Source organism: Heptranchias perlo, chromosome 9, assembly GCF_035084215.1.
Source record: "Heptranchias perlo isolate sHepPer1 chromosome 9, sHepPer1.hap1, whole genome shotgun sequence".
NCBI lineage: Eukaryota > Metazoa > Chordata > Chondrichthyes > Hexanchiformes > Hexanchidae > Heptranchias > Heptranchias perlo.
Genome location: NC_090333.1, coordinates 51756836 through 51771386, shown reverse-complemented (window position 1 = coordinate 51771386; position 14551 = coordinate 51756836).

Sequence of the window (14551 nt, the reverse complement as noted above, 5' to 3'; positions counted from 1 at the left end):
TGGCTAGAGGCACGGCTAGTTCTGGAGCACAAGTCTTCAGCACTACAGCCGGGATGTTGTCGGGGCCCATGGCCTTTGCTGTATCCAGTACGCTCAGCCGTTTACATGATATCATGTGGAGTGAATCGAATTGGCTGAAGACTGGCTTCTGTGATGGTGGGGATATCAGGAGGAGGCCGAGATGGATCATCCACTCGGCATTTCTGGCTGCAGATGGTTGCAAACGCTTCAGCCTTGTCTTTTGCATTCACGTGCTGGACTCTGCCATCATTGAGGATGGGGATGTTTGCAGAGCCTCCTCCTCCCATTAGTTGTTTAATTGTCCACTACCATTCACGACTGGATGTGGCAGGACTGCAGAGCTTTGATCTGATCCGTTGGTTGCGGAATCGCTTAGCTCTGTCCATAGCATGTTGCTTCCACTGTTAAGCATGCATGTAGTCCTGAGTTGTAGCTTCACCAGGTTGGCACCTCGTTTTTAGGTACGCCTGGGTTGATCCCCTGGCTTGTTGGTAATAGTAGAGTGAGGAATATGCTGGGCCATGAGGTTACAGATGGTGCTGGAATACAATTCTGCTGCTGCTGATGGCCCACAGCGCATCATGGATGCCCAGTTTTGAGCTGCTAGATCTGTTCTGAATCTATCCCATTTAGCACGGTGGTAGTTTTTTTTTATTTGTTCACGGGATGTGGGCGTCGCTGGCGAGGCCAGCATTTATTGCCCATCCCTAATTGCCCTCAAGAAGGTGGTGGTGAGCCGCCTTCTTGAACCGCTGCAGTCCGTGTGGTGACGGTTCTCCCACAGTGCTGTTAGGAAGGGAGTTCCAGGATTTTGACCCAGCGACAATGAAGGAACGGCGATATATTTCCAAGTCGGGATGGTGTGTGACTTGGAGGGGAACGTGCAGGTGGTGTTGTTCCCATGCGCCTGCTGCTCTTGTCCTTCTAGGTGGTTGAGGTCGCGGGTTTGGGAGGTGCTGTCGAAGAAGCCTTGGCGAGTTGCTGCAGTGCATCCTGTGGATGGTACACACTGCAGCCACAGTGCGCCGGTGGTGAAGGGAGTGAATGTTTAGGGTGGTGGATGGGGTGCCAATCAAGCGGGCTGCTTTATCTTGGATGGTGTCGAGCTTCTTGAGTGTTGTTGGAGCTGCACTCATTCAGGCAAGTGGAGAGTATTCCATCACACTCCTGACTTGTGCCTTGTAGATGGTGGAAAGACTTTGGGGAGTCAGGAGGTGAGTCACTCGCCGCAGAATACCCAGCCTCTGACCTGCTCTCGTAGCCACAGTATTTATATGGCTGGTCCAGTTAAGTTTCTGGTCAATGGTGACCCCCAGGATGTTGATGGTGGGGGATTCGGCGATGGTAATGCCATTGAATGTCAAGGGGAGGTGGTTAGACTCTCTCTTGTTGGAGATGGTCATTGCCTGGCACTTATCTGGCGCGAATGTTACTTGGCACTTATGAGCCCAAGCCTGGATGTTGTCCAGGTCTTGCTGCATGGGGGCTCGGACTGCTTCATTATCTTGCGAATGGAACTGAACACTGTGCAGTCATCAGCGAACATCCCCATTTCTGACCTTATGATGGAGGGAAGGTCATTGATGAAGCAGCTGAAGATGGTTGGGCCTAGGACACTGCCCTGAGGAACTCCTGCAGCAATGCCCTGGGGCTGAGATGATTGGCCTCCAACAACCACTACCATCTTCCTTTGTGCTAGGTATGACTCCAGCCACTGGAGAGTTTTCCCCCTGATTCCCATTGACTTCAATTTTACTAGGGCTCCTTGGTGCCACACTCGGTCAAATGCTGCCTTGATGTCAAGGGCAGTCACTCTACCCTCACCTCTGGAATTCAGCTCGTTTGTCCATGTTTGGACCAAGGCTGTAATGAGATCTGGAGCCGAGTGGTCCTGGCGGAACCCAAACTGAGCATCGGTGAGCAGGTTATTGGTGAGTAAGTGCTGCTTGATAGCACTGTCTACGACACCTTCCATCACTTTGCTGATGATTGAGAGTAGACTGATGGGGCGGTAATTGGCCGGATTGGATTTGTCCTGCTTTTTGTGGACAGGACATACCTGGGCAATTTTCCACATTGTCGGGTAGATGCCAGTGTTGTAGCTGTACTGGAACAGCTTGGCTAGAGGCGCAGCTAGTTCTGGAGCACAAGTCTTCAGCACTACAGCTGGGATGTTGTCGGGGCCCATAGCCTTTGCCACACAACACGTTGGATGGTGTCCTCAGTGCGAAGACGGGACTTCGTCTCCATGAGGACTGTGCGGTGCTCACTCCTACCAATACTGGTCATGGACAGATGCATCTGCGACAGGTAGATTGGTGAGGATGAGGTCAAGTAGGTTATTCCCTCGTGTTGGTTCACTCACCAGCTGCCGCAGGCCCAGTCTGTCAGCTATGTCCTTCGGGACTCGGCCAGCTCGGTCAGTAGTCGTGCTACCGAGCCATCTTGGTGATGGACATTGAAGTCACCCACCCGGAGTACATTCTGTGCCCTTGCTACCCTCAGTGCTTCCTCCAAGTGGTGCTCAACATGGAGGAGGACTGATTCGTCAGCTGAGGGAGGACGGTAGGTGGTAATCAGCAGGAGGTTTCCTTGCCCATGTTTGACCTGATGCCATGAGATTTCATGGGGTCCAGAGTCAATGTTGAGGACTCCCAGGGCCACTCCCTCCTGACTGTATATGACTGTACCGCCACCTCTGGTGGGTCTGTCCTGCTGGTGGGACAGGACATACCCAGGGATGATGATGGAAGAGTCTGGGACATTGGCTGAAAGGTATGATTCTGTGAGTATGGCTATGTCAGGCTGTTGCTTGACTAGTCTATGGGACAGATCTCCCAATTTTGGCACAAGTCCCCAGATATTAGTGAGGAGGACTTTGCAGGGTCAACTGGACTTGGTTTGCCTTTGTCGTATCCGGTGCCTAGTGGTCTGGTTTTATTCTTATGACTTTTTTTCCACGAGATTGTGCAACTGAGTGGCTTGCTAGGCCGTTTCAGAGGGCAATTAAGAATCAACCACATTTCTGTGGGTCTGGAGTCACATTTAGGCCAGAACCAGGTAAGGACGGCAGGTTTCCTTCCCTAAAGGGCATTAGTGAACCAGATGGGTTTTTACGACAATCCGATCGTTTCATGGCCACCATTACTGATACTAGTATTTTAATTCCAGATTTTTTATTTAATTAATTGAATTTAAATTCTCCAGCTGCCGTGGCAGGATTTGAACTCATGATTCCAGATTATTAGTCCAGGCCTCTGGATTATTAGTCCAGTAACATCACCACTATGCTACCGTACCCTGTATCTAGACATGTGCGTAAAGAAGGAATTACGTGTTTGGGAAATTTCCATCCTTCCTGACAGGTCAATCAAATAAAAAAAAACTCAAACATTTATTGAACCAATCATCCGATAAAACCAGGTAACCTTTGTTCCCACTTTCCTCTCCCCATGAATTTTCCACTCTCCATTTTACAAAGTCACCTTCATTTTCATCCTTTTCAGAGACTCACTTAATTCCTGGTCGTTCTGTGATTAAAAGAACATAAAAATTTTAGGGTACAAGAAAAGACTATAGGGTGCAACAAAGCTGTACTTTTTTATTGTTCTCATCCCACCAACCTGCCTTCTTATCATATTCCCCAATCCTCCTTGTTAAAGAAACACTTCTTGTTGCTTCTTGAATCCATTTATACTGTCCACTTCAGTAGCCTTCTCTGATAGCTTACTCCACAAGTTTATTATTCTCCGCGTTAAAATGTTCTGCCTTACTCCCCTGATGTCTCAGTTGGTAAAACTCAGATGTAGCTGAGCCATATAGACCATAAAGTCTCAGGTTTGATACCTACTCTGTGCAAAGTCACTCGATCTCAGCTCTGATTGCAGTCGGGGCCTTACAAATGGCTTTAATATTCCTAGGCCAGGGAGATGAAGAATTTCCACTCTTGATTGCTATCCAGTGAACCCCTTGGAAAGTGGATGTTGAGTCTGGGCAAGATGGGGCTTGGCTGTGATACCTGGGGGTTTGGTAATTGTCACTTTCTAGGCTCACATATGTTCTAGGCTCACATATGTAAAATGAACAGTTGGGTGAGGGAGAGTATGTGTAATGTTCAGGAGCAGAGAGAAAATTGGCAACCAAATATAAATTAAGAACAAGTGCTGCCGGCCTTGTCGTCTTACTCCCAACTTGTTAATTTGTGCCCCCTGGTAATTGAACCCTTTGCCATAATGAACAATGTAACCGGATCAACTTTGTCAATTCACTTCATAATCTTGGTCATTTCGATTAGCTCACATGTGGTCTTCTCTTTTCCAAAGCAAGTAAACCCAATCTCATTGGGCTTCCCTCATAACTTAAGTTCCTGATACCCATAATCGTCATGGTTGCATGCCTCTGTGGCCTTTCCAGAGTAGCATTATTGTTCTGGCTAGGTATACGAGAAAAGAAAACAGAATTCTTTCAGAAGCAGGTGCCTAAAAATAAGCAGAAACAGTGTGGACTTGATGGCACAGTTGATTAGAATAATGTCATTTCACTGAACGATGAACCTGGGTTCAATCCAGCCCAGACAGATGGAATAAAATGTCTCCTCTCTCTCATTGTCTGTGATGGCTGTTAAAGATCCTAGGGAAATTAGTTAGACAGTCTCAATCCAATTTCTAGTGGATATAAATCCAGAGTACAAAACTGCCTAGAATTTTGTATTCATTGGGACTGATTGGCCAGTCTCACTGAGAGAAGCTGTGAGGATAGATCGTACTGGGAAACAAAGTGTTGTGTCACTGCAATGGTGAGCTGCGTTGATGATGGGACTCAGTCACATTGATAAAGAACTGGGATAGTGAGAAACTCCCGACTGCATCTAATCCAGGCCTAAAATTACATTTTTGACAAGGAAGTAAATAGTTCCTAGCTTAAAATTCAGACTTTATTTTCTGCTGCTTTGAAAAATCATTCTGTCGGCATTTTTCCTACGGCCAAACTTGCAATTTGAGTCGTATTTCCAGCTTCAAAAAGTGGATAAATTCTTGTGATAGCAATAAATGAAAACTTGAAATTTGCTTTTGTGTTACTGTTTTGCTTTTCTTCTGATTTTATGTTTCACTTTCTTCTAATCCACTGAACCTGATCTCTGACTTGATACTGTTTGTGCTGAAATGAATTACAGTAGTTGCAAATTGCAACCCTCACTTAAAATACAGAAAATAAACACCACTCATAAAATAGCTGGAGTGCTTCCACTTCCATCCCCATCATGTTCACCCCTCCCTGCCTGAAGGCACTTAAGACATAATTTTACAAAAAGAAAATTTCCAATGCCCTGTATCTCCTTTGTTCCAATTCTCTGTATCTGCTATTTGTATTATTTTAATTTTGGAATTTCTTTAGCTAATCTAAGTGAGTGTAGTCAGCAGGTGGAATCACCGTGAGTAGTGCTAAGATAGAGAGAGAGATACAAAACATTGGAGCTTTTTATAGACCTCCTGACTGCGACTTAACAGAGGAATAAGTGTATAGGGAGGCCTGTAAAAAAAAATTGTGGTAATAATGGGAAACTTCAATCTGTAAATAGATTGGGTGAGAAATAGCAACACGAGTAGGAAAGAGAATAGATTTATTGTTTGTATTCAAGATTGGTTCCAAGAGAAGCAAGTCTTTAACCCAACAAGGGAATAGACAATACTTGATTTAGTTATGAGTAGTGAATCAGAAGTGATTAGCAATCTGGTAGTAAGTGAGAATTTTGAGAATTGTGTCCATAATATGAATGAATTCACTACCAGGATTAAAACAGATAAAGGAGGGTCACAAGCCAAGGTTTGGACTTATGTAAGGCTAACTTTGAGGGGCTAAGAGAGGAATCAGCTGGAATAGAGTTAGAGAAAATATTGGTTGGTAAATCTATGGACCAAAAATGGAATCTAAGGAAGTAATTACTACACAACAGAGCAAGTAAATATGCAAGGATATTTCTGCGGTGATTCAAGCCATGGTCTACAAGAGTGGGTAGGACCAATATTAAACAAAAGAAGAAGGCTGACATAAAAGTGGAAAATTGTAGGAAATTGGGGAAATGGAAGATTATAGATACAAACAAATGGAGAATCAAGAATTAATGAGGGAAAAAAGGGAGTATGAAAAAATATTGTGGATAGTAGCAAAAAAAAAGCTTTGCAAAGGAGTAGGTGGGCTCATTAAAAACTGATTTAGGTATAACAATGGTAGAGGTTAAGAACATGAGGCAATAGCTAAATAAATATTTTGCTTTTGTCTTCACAGTGGAGAAGAAGGATATAATACTCAAGTTAGAGAAAGGACAAAAGATTAGTGAAGGGGAGAAAGATAAAGGGATTAATATGAACAAATAAATTGTAATGGATAACATAATTAAATTGGAGCTGGACAAACTTCCAGACCCAAATGATTTCAACCCATGGGATTAAAATAAGTAGGCAAGGAAATTTGGGCTTTTTTAGTTATATTCTTCTAATACTTACTAGAAAGTAGTAAACGTTACATTTTTATTCAAAAAGGGAGGATGGGACAAACCAATTAACTACAGGTCAATGAATTTAACATCAGTTAGAGGCAAATTACTAGAATCCATCATTAGAGACAGAGTCATATATATGGATTTTCAGAAGGCATTTGATAAGGTTCCACACAAGAGATTACTAGTTTACATTGAAATGCATGGAATTGGAGATAGCCCTATGATATAATATGCTGAGAGATTGGGGGCAGAGAGTTGGCATAAAAGGGACATTATTAGATTGGTGGGCAGTGACAAGTGGTTAACTCCAGAAATCGGTGCTGGGCTCCAGCATTTCAGTATATCTCAATGATCTAAATTTGGGAATAGAGGCGAATATATCCGAGTTTGCAGAGATATAATGAGTTGTGAAGGGAGCAAAAAATTGCAAAAGGATATTGATGGCTTAAGCAAGTGGAAAGAATAATGGCAGGTACAGTTTTATGTAACAAAGCAAGAGGTAGTACATTTTGGATATAAGAATGGTAGATAGGAGTTTAATCTAAATGGGGAAGTGCTTTGGGGGGTGGTGGATGAACTAAGAGCAAGTACTAAAAGCTAGTTCACAGGTGTAAAAATGATTGAATAGGCTACTAGAATACTGGGCTTCATCATAATAAGTTTAAAACATAAAAGCAAGGAAGTATTTTTATAATTATGCAGAGCATTGGTGAAACTTTATTTGGTATATTGTGTTCAAGTTTAGGAGCCTCAACTTATGAAGTATAGACTGGCCTTAGAGTAGATCCAGTGACAATTCTGCATGATGATTCTTGGGATGTGGAGGGTAAGGGACTGAAGTGTTTAAAATAATGAAACTAATTGACAGGGTAGACAAGGAATGACTCCTCCCTCGTCTATCTAACCTAATAGAGTTTTTTTTTGACAGAGAGACTGAAGTGATGGATAGAGGAGAAACAATGGTTGTCACATACATGGATTTTCAGAAGGCATTTGATATGGTTTCCTTTATTAGAGGAATCCAGAACAAGGGAATGTATTCTTAGAATTCAGGTAAAATTTAATAATGGAAAATCTCTCTTCATGCAAAGAGTTGTGAGAATGTGAAACACACTTACTCCAGAAGGCCATTGAAAATAACTATAGAGTAAATAAGCACTTGGAAAGGTAGAAACTAATTAGGGTGAATCAGAATGGTTTTGTGAAAAGTAGTTTGACTTTGTGCAAAGTCATCTGAGATGTTGAAAAGGGAGATTGATATTTACTTGGGAAGTAAGTATATTAAGGGATATGGGAGTCAATAATGAAGTCCAGGCAACGAGGCACTGCTTCCTCAGCGCTACATATGCCTGTAGTGCTATAGCACAAAGTCGGCTTATATAGTTAAGTTCATGTTGCTTCTGGTGCAAAGTGCTTGATGTGTTGGATCCATACTTAGCTCGGGTTCCACAAAACCACTTGGCTCCAGACCTCATCGCAGTCTTGATCCAGAAATGATCGCAAGAGCTGAATGCCAGAGAAGAGGTGAGAGTAGCTACTTTCAACATCAAGGCATTTGATCAAGTATAGCCCAAGGGGCTCCAACAAAACTGAGGTGAACGGGAATCAAATGGAAAACTCTCCAGTGGCTGGAGTCATATCTGACATAAAACAAGATGGTTTTCATTGTCAACGATCAATCATCACAGCCCCAGGACTTTGCTGCAGGAGTTTCTTAGGGAAGCATCCTCATCCCAACCATCTTCAGCTTCTTCATCAATGACAGTCCCTTGGTTCTAAGGTCAGGAGTGTGGCTGCTCGCTGATGATTCCACAGTGTCCAGCTCCATTCACAACTCCCACAATGAAGCAGCCAACGTCAGCCTACAGCAAGAGCTGGACAACATCCAGGCTTGGGCTGACAAGTGGCAGATAACATACCTACCACATAAGTGCCAAGTAATGACTATCTGAAACAAGAGAAAGCCCAGCCATCTCCACCATTCTTCAACAGCTCCTACTGTCACCGAGTGCCCTGCCATCAACATCATGGGGGTCACCAACGACCAGATGCTTAACTGGACAAGCCATATCAACACCATTGCTACAAGAGCAAGGCAGAGGCTGGTTGCTCTGTGTTGGGTGGCTCATCTCCTGACCCCTCAAAGCCTTGCCACCAACTAGAAGCCACAAGTCAGGAATGTTATTGAATTCTCATCACTCGCCTGGATGGGTGCAGCTGCAACGACACTCAAGAAGCTTGACACTATTCAGGACAAAGCAGTTTGCTTGATTAGCACCCCAGGCACTGAACTCAATATTCACCACTGGAGCACGGTGGTATGTACAATCTGCAGGATGCACTGCAACAATTCACTAGATTACTCCAAGAGCAGTTCTCTCTCCTGTACCCTGTACCACCAAGAAGGATAAGAGCAACAATGTTCTGGGAACGTTACCCTTCCAAGTTTCCTTTAAGTTGCACAACATCTTGACTTGGGCATACATTGTTGTTCCTTCTTCCTGGCTGGGTTAACATCTTGGAATTCCATATCTAACACTATTGTGGAAACACCATCAACCTAAGGACTGCAGCCGTTTAAGAAGAAGGCCCACCACTACCTTTTAAGGACAACTAGGGATGTGCAATAAGTGCAGCCTAGATTCCCAAGAACAGAAAAAATGTGAGTTTTGTTCTTTTTGTGCATTCTTTCCATTCTTCCTTTTGTTTGTCTCCGTTCCTTCCTTCACCTTAAAATGCTATTTGCTGTAGGAGGCCTCACCCAAGCTCATGTCTAGTATCATGCATAGCTTTTTACTCTTTGGGGTGGAAATTCCTTTAGGCTCGTTTTCGGTCCTGAAATAGGCACCGCACACGGAGCGCACACCCCAACTGGGAGGCCTGAGGCCAGCCCAATATTGGGCCTCAGGTCCTATTAGCATTTTTTAGTCACCTGCACAGGCAGCTCATGCATTTCAAAAAGATGAATTTCAAGCTGCTAGCCTAAAATAGGCATTAGGCCCCTCATTTACATATGTAAGGCACCTAAGGGGAGGGTGGAAGATTCACCCACACCCCCGACCTAAATTTAAAGGTCTAGTTATAGGGGGCGAAATCTCGGCAGCACTAAGCTCAGCTTCAATCAGTGGTAGCACTCTTGCCTCTGAATCAGAAGGTTGTGGGTTCAATCTCACTCATCACATAACCTTGGCTGTAGGTTTTGTTTCCTCTTTTTTTCTTCTTCCAGGAGATTTTGTGGTTAAAGGGTGGATAAATGGTATCTGTCAATGGTGTCAGTTGTCTGCTTGATGGGCCTGATGACCTTTCCCCATTCTTCTTTCCAAATGTTCATATGAGTCAAAATCCTAGGGATTATTCTGTGGCACAGCTATGGCACTCAGGCTAGCACTGGGGACATAAACCAGCCCAAAATGCAGCACACCATATGGAAGCAGTGATGTCATACTGCAGTGGGTTTTGCCACAATGGAACATCAAGAGATAATTTTGTAAAAACTCCTGATGTATTTTTTGAATTTCCCCCCCCTCTATTCCGGAAAGCTCCGGCTGTTATTGGCCTATGGCTGCTTAGGTGCTGGCTGCCTTCTGGTACCTTACACATGGTCTATGTGATCTCCTTGACCAGTTTCGATCGCCTGAGGGGGTTGGAGAGGAATTTTCCAGAGTATTTTTTCCCTTATTGTCCCTGGGCTTTTCTCTGTTTTTCTTGCTTCTCCCAGGAGATTACATGGCTACTGGGAAGTGGGGGGCGAGGTAGGTAGGAAGTATCTAGTCAAAATGCTCCAGCCATCATGAGTGGTGCAGGCTTGATTGACCAGCTTGCCTTTTCCTGCCAGTCATGTTCATATGTTTGTATGTGCATATGATGTGGCCATGTATAAGCCTAGATAGTGAGTGTCAGTAGACTTTTTGTCAGTGGAGGGCATGGTGATGAGTCTGATCCTGACCTCACCCTTGTTCACCTGTTTGTACTGTTAGTTGATCTCAAGGCAGTAATAGGGACGCTACAAATGGCTGCAGTGTCCCTTAACTAGGATAGTAAAATTAGGCAGGGTTCCTGCTAATGAGTACCATCCAGGACTCCTGCTGACAAGTGCATGTAGACGTCAGGTGAGGACAGTGTCATCTTGACTTGTGATGCCTGTTGTGGTGGAATAGGTTGCCAGTACTCACTATCAATGACTGACTATGAAGGATAGCCACTTGGGTGAAGTACTGGCACGCTGCCAGTGCCCGTGGTAACTGTGTGCCAGCAAAAGTTAATACCTTCAGGAGTGGTGAGAGAAAATTGTAGAGGCAAAAAATGCTTAGAAAATATAATTTCAACTTTAAAGTAGCTTGTGCATTGTTGAACCAACCTAAATGGCTAGACATATATTAAATGGTGAGAGGTATCCACACTAAAATGGAACAGCTTGCAATAACTCACTGCCTAATAGCGCTGGACTCTTTTTAAGTCAGAGTACAGAGCAAGGAAAAGGTTTTGACAACTAGTAGCCAATGATGAAGAATGTCACATGAATGTGACCTTTGGCACCCAATGTGCTTGGAGTAAGGTAATATTAGTACAATGTAGTCACAGCTGCTCCCCCGACCTGGAAGGAGTTCAGACAAACTAAGCGTAGAATCCACACATTCATCTGAGAGACAGAGAGAGAAAGAGAGAGACAGAGTTGCCGGAATGGAAAACGAGCCAGCGGATGAAAACTGGACTGTGTGCACATCTGTCTCTCTTTTTGATGTTGGAGCTTTAATACCTTCACGTACACGCAAGGAAATAAGAAATATATGTGCCCTCAACTTCGAGGCAATTCTTGTGGAACTATTGATAAGATGCTGTCTTTCTCTAATTAGATCCCCTTCCCTTATTCAAATTATTACCGATTTCTGTTACCTTGCAGGTCTTAACGTATAGCTAATGAAACCATCAAAAAAATCACAAGCAAATGATCTTATACAGAAATGTGTGAAAAGAAGCTTTTTTTTATCATTGTGAGTTCTCCCAAAGTCAAACTGATTTATAATGTTGTCCAGCTTCCAGCATTGGTAGTTTATAGTTTCTCAAGGCCAGACTTCTGCCTCTGGTGCTTTGTTGCGTCCTTTTTCTATTTTCTTTACACCAATGTCCTACTTCCCTCATCATTTTTATGATTTGTGTACAGCCAGCTGTATCTCCTCTAAGTTCAACGTGTGGGCAAGTCTCAGCACTAGACAGTGATGAAAGCCATTTCCACCTTGGGCCCTCTGAGCGACCCAATGGCTGACAAATAGTTCCCCTCCCCATACTCTCATCATCCAACTAGATCTCCACTGTGAATTTCTTCAGCAAACAGGTCAATTTGATGGGCAAATGTTTGTCCACGATCCAAGGTGTATTTGGTCTGGAATTTTTTGCGGGGTAAATCTTTGCTCAGTTGTTTCACTTCTAAATAAACCTGAACCTGCCTCTTGTTTTTCGACAAGGCCAGGATTCAATGTTTGAAAAATATGTCATTCATATTGATAGAAGGACAAAGTCTAATAATGCTTCAAATATGGTTAATTCTAATTCTTTAGCATTTTTACAAAGATATGAATGTTAAGATAGGTAGATTATTTCCAAGCCACGTACTTTCAAAATAAAACAAAAAATTCAGCATCGAGATTTTCTAAGCACATGCCGTCAAGGCACACACATTTTACAATTTTTCAGGGGGCAAAGGCCAAAGAAAAAATCCAGTTTGTGAAAAGTTAAAATTCATAAACGATTTTTTTTTAAATGAACAATGAAAATGTCAAAAGCTAATGGCTGTTTTGAAAATAGAGCCGATTTAATCAAGTCGTGACATTCACACATTTAATTGCGATTCCGTTCAATTAAACTGTGTTTTTAAATCAGCTCGCTAAAAGAACGAAAGCAACTTTTTAAAAGATATTTTTAAAAAAACTTTAAAAAAATAAAAGCCTAGTATTCAATTAATTCCAGAGAAAAAAATTGATTTCATATTAATTTTCTTTCTAGGTATTCACTATAGGTGTCTTCTAATAACAGATCATTTCTTTTTTAACTTTAATCTGGTCCTGCTTGACAAGCTCCATTCTTTTCATTGAAGGGTAAGACCACTTAAAGAAAGGCCAATAAGCACTTGCACAACCCAGCTGACTGGGGTGATTTGTCACCCTGTGCTCTGGTGGTCACAGGAATATATTTATCTCAAGGTAAATGGAGATGCTGAGGACCTGGATTCTGTAGCTGTGATTAAGCCCCCACTCCCTCTATTTTTTTGTTGCCTTGATAGATGTTGCTTGTGTTTATCTATTTGAAATGCCACTAAATCTGCGAATACAATGTAGAAAAAGATAGCCAGAAAAAAATGTATAAGTGATTTATGTAGGTAAGGAAAGGACAATGAAAAGCCAGTGAATTACTGAAGAGAACCACTGTCGAAGAGAAAAGAGATAGTTTTTTTGCATAAATGCTGCGTAATAAAAGTGCTTCACTTATGGAGACTTCAGTAAGTTTCCTGCTTTAGTAGCCAGCTGTTGGACTCTCAGGCCTTCACAACACCTGGACATCATTTGCTTTGCTATAGTTTTCTGACCTGATTGCTGATGGCGAGCGTTTCTAAGGCCTCCCTTTCAGGCTCAGAATTATGACAAGTTATTAATTGGTGTCATTATCTGCAGCAGCATGGCCCGAGATCTCTGCTGCTCTCTGGAGGTGAGATTGTACGTGAAAGACTCAACATGAAAAAGCAGGAACCAAAAGCACAGAGGCAAACTGCGCAATACTGTGCCTCAAAAGGGATTGTGAGATTGTGAATAATTTATTAGAAAACATTTTTCTTTGTCCTTCCTGCAGAGCTACAAATCCTCTCCTAAGCTCCCTTTACCAGGCCCAGAGATAATGTACTCACACATCTAAGAGCTTTGTGAAAGAGACTGTAGAAGCCTCAGGGTACTATCCTCCGTGGCTGTTTTGCAAAGGCCTAGTGCAGACCAAGGATTTGACTATTTAAGCCAATGTGTTATCCCCCAAGTTAACGTTGGTTTCTCTAGGAATGAATCGTGTGACTGTGAAGAGTTCACTTACACTTTAACACCTACTCTCCCTCTCTGGTTGCTTCTCATATAACAGACAGCTTTTTCAATGGTCCTTCCATCTGTGTTTTCTCTCCTGCAGTTGTTAAAATTTTAATTAACAACTCTAACTAATATGTCACTATTTTGTGGAGGGGTGTGAATTATGACAAAGACAAACTATGAATGATAATATGCTGTACTGATCAGGCTCTCCAAAACTCTTTGATAGTGCAGAGAACTCTGTACATGAATAAACTGCAGTGCAAATTTGCATTGATGCTCAATCATTCAGTAGTTTATATTCTAAATGATGCAAGATTTCTTCCAGTAATTATCTTTCAGAGCTGAAACAGCTCATCTTTCAGTACAGCATAAAAGTGATATTGATACTTTGTCTCACTTTCTCTCTCATTCTCTTCTCTCCTTTTCTCTTTCTCTTTATTATTTTACTCCTTTTCATTTCTCTTTATTTTCTTTTTCTATTTTTCCTCTGCCTATCTTCTTTAACCCTGCTTTTTATCTCTTGTTTTGTTTTCTGTCTCCACAGCTTGCCACTATTGCAGAAGAGTAAGTGATAGCAAAAGAACGCTAGGAATATTGCAACACTCATAGCGCTGGTGAAAGGTCTATGAAAGACCATAAAGGAGATCTACTCATGGAGGCAGAGGGGATGGCTGAGGTACTAAATGAGTACTTTGCATCTGTCTTTACCAAGGAAGAAGATGCTGCCAGAGCTTCAGAAAAGTAATATATGGTTGAGATGCTGAATGGGCTAAAAATTGATAAAGAAGAGGTACCTGAAAGGCTAGCTGTACTTAAACTAGATAAGTCACCTGGTCCAGATGGGATGCATCCTAGGTTGCTGAAGGAAGTAAGGGTGGAAATTGTGGAGGTACTGGCCAGAATCTTCCAAATGTCCGTAGATACGGGGGTGGTGCCAGGAGACTGGAGAATTGCAAATGTTACACCC